General features: G+C 37.0%; 1 non-coding gene across 1 annotated transcript; it reads right to left on the reverse strand.

The window, feature by feature from the left end:
• Nucleotides 1-1,104: 1,104 nt before the first annotated feature.
• Nucleotides 1,105-1,208, reverse strand: LOC112447952 (U6 spliceosomal RNA). Its single transcript, XR_003036205.1, has one exon. It is a non-coding gene; the product is annotated as a U6 spliceosomal RNA (small nuclear RNA).
• Between the last annotated feature and the right edge of the window lie 1,701 nt (nucleotides 1,209-2,909).

A 2,909-nucleotide genomic window follows, 5' to 3' on the forward strand; every position in this document is an offset into this window, starting at 1 on the left:
GCTTCTGCCATCACATCATCTTTTGCTCTGACCCTGAACACTCATGAATCTCTCTTACAAGGACCACCGTGATTACATCAAGCTCACCTAGATAATCCAGGATAATCTACCATTCTTAAGGTCCTTACTGAATGCACTACTTGCATTCATTTGAAAGTTCTTTTTGCCTTGTAGGGCAACATTCACAGCCTCTGATAACTGGAAGAAGAATATAGTTGAGGGCCAGTATTCAGCCAAGTACTGAAGGCTCTACATTTGTTTAAACAGAAAAAAAATGACATACTCGAAGTTGTATCTTTAAAAAGTTGCCCTGGCTGCCTAGTGAAGGACAAATAGGAGAAGGAGTGGATATATTGGTGAACCAGTTGAGAGGTAAACGCAGTGGTCCTGGCAAGGAAAGAAGGAAAGTAATTTCATCATGGAGCTGTGAACTATAGCACCTTGCCTAAGGAGGGGATATGTATATACTTATAGCTGATTCCCATCGTTTTACATCAGAAACCAACACAATGTTGTAAGGCAATTACCTTCCAATTAAAAATAAATAAGGAAGTCTGAAGACTGTTAGAGTTAGCATGAATCTTAGAGAACACTGTGAGTATTGTGCTGGGTCAGTCTTGTACTTGTTTTCCAGAGCTCATATGTGCCTCTAATCTAACTCAACATTCAGTGATACATTGACAGCTTGAAATCAACCATGATGGGTCTATTTACACCATAGAAGTTGGCAAACAATAGAAATCAGAAATCCCCAAGCCCTCCCAGAATCCAGTTGTTTATGTAACCTACAAACTGGGCTAAGTGATCTCCCTGTTTTCTCAAAGTCCACTTCCAGTAACAGCGAGCTCACTCCTCTCTACCATGCTGTTGACCAGTCCTGATTCTCATTCATTTTTCTGTAGAAACAGAAAAAAGATAGTAAAGGCTGATCTTTCAGAATGGGATTGCTCCCTTCCACTTCAGTATTTTCTATGAAGTGAAGTAGCTCAGTCGTGTCCGACTCCTTGCGACCCCCGTGGACTGTAGCCTACCAGGCTCCTCCGTCCATGGGATTCTCCAGGCAAGGATACTGGAGTGGGTTGCCATTTCCTTCTCCAAAAATATAAAAATATGGAATGCTTCACGAATTTGCATGTCATCCTTGTGCAGGGGCCATGCTAATCTTCTCTGTATTGTTCCAATTTTAGTATAATAAACATGTAATATTTTTGTCATTAGAAAAAAATTAAAGACAGCTTTTCTTTTTAAATGTGTGTTTAAAAAAATACATGTGAATGAAGACACAATGGAAAGTGTATTTTACAATGTTGATTGCTAAGCTATGATCTACTCACTGTAAAAATGGATTCCTACCTGCAATTATGTATAAGTTAGTCTTGAATTTTCCATGGAATTTGTTACAGGTCTTTTTCTCTTGATTTGTTTAAGCTAGGAAGGAAGATGATCTGAGTGATGTCGATAAAAAGAATAACACATACTTAAAAGTAGTAAACATTCAAAATTATGAAATTATAGAACATAAAACATCATGAAAGAGTTGCAAAAGGAATTTTATGTTGGAGCTGTACGTGGTCGTGAGGCAAGAGGAAGTAACTAAGGATATGGTCTCTGGAGCAGGACTTCCTGGGTTCAAATCCAGGCACTACTGCTAGTTTCCTCTGCTCTCTGGGAAAGAACTAAAGCTTTCTTTGCCTCAATTTCTTCATTTCATTTGTGAAATGAGGATAATGATAGTTCCTCAGGGCATTAGATGTTTGTGAAATTTAAACTAGTTACTCCACACGGACCTCTCCAAAGAGTGCCTGCCACATATTAAGGCCCCAAGCAGTATCAGCTATTTGTTGATTTCAATACAGATTTTCCTCTAAGAAAAGTAATTTAAATATTTACTATAATTATAGCCCTCTACCACTGTCTTTCCCCAGCTGATCTGTCCAACAGAGAAAACAAGTGATTTAATCAAGTAAAATTGATATAAAAATTTTCCCAAATATATTAGATATTTGGTTTTTTCATATTTGTGTATTGAACTCCAGTCTATCTTTGTATGCTTCACTTATAATTTTTGAGCACCCTTTCTAATCTGGCTATTAAATCCCCCAAAATGTTACTACTACAACTTAATTCAGGTATTTCTCTCCCTAGAAGTCCCCCCTCCCTGATAGAATACACACACCCATCACTCCTCTTTTCTTCTGGCAAGTTTTCTGAGGTGTGTACCAAGTTCTTGAAGAGCTGAATATCATCCTGCCTTGAGATAAACAGGAGCCAGCTGGCACCATTTATCTCTTCAAATTACAAGAAAATGTGAGAAACAACAGGGTGTCTATATGGGGTTGGGCAGAGCCCTAAAGGGCAGCCATGTGTGAAAGATTATATCGTGTCAATGAGCTTGAGAATTAGGTGTAATCCTGGAAGGTTCAGACTTGACAAGACTTATCTCAACATGGTTTCATGATCAGAGTTTTAGATTTTTTTTTTTCTCTACACTATTTTAGCTGCATCTTCAAAAGTTAGAAATTTCCATGAGAATGTTGGTGGTGGGAGGAAAATAGTTTTCTTGCTTTTCTGCTAGAATCAATATAGTTTTTTTGATGGCACCTCCAAATCCCAGGAGATATAAAATATTTAAGTTTTCTAATTATTCTTTGTCATTGTTGAATTCTGTCACATCATCTTTTTATGTAGGCTAAGTTTTATACTGCATGACTTTGAAACGAAACAAACACTCCTTTATAAGCATTTTATGTCCCATATGAGCTTAATATCAGTGAAAATTCATAAAGGATTTTTATTCTAGTCAAAATGTTATAATCTATTTGAAACCACATACAGAAAGATTAGCCAAGACGAATATATGCATGATATTTTTAGAAAGCAGAAAGAAGTAGAAATCTTTCTTAGCACTT

This window comes from Bos taurus, chromosome 8 (assembly GCF_002263795.3).
Source record: "Bos taurus isolate L1 Dominette 01449 registration number 42190680 breed Hereford chromosome 8, ARS-UCD2.0, whole genome shotgun sequence".
NCBI lineage: Eukaryota > Metazoa > Chordata > Mammalia > Artiodactyla > Bovidae > Bos > Bos taurus.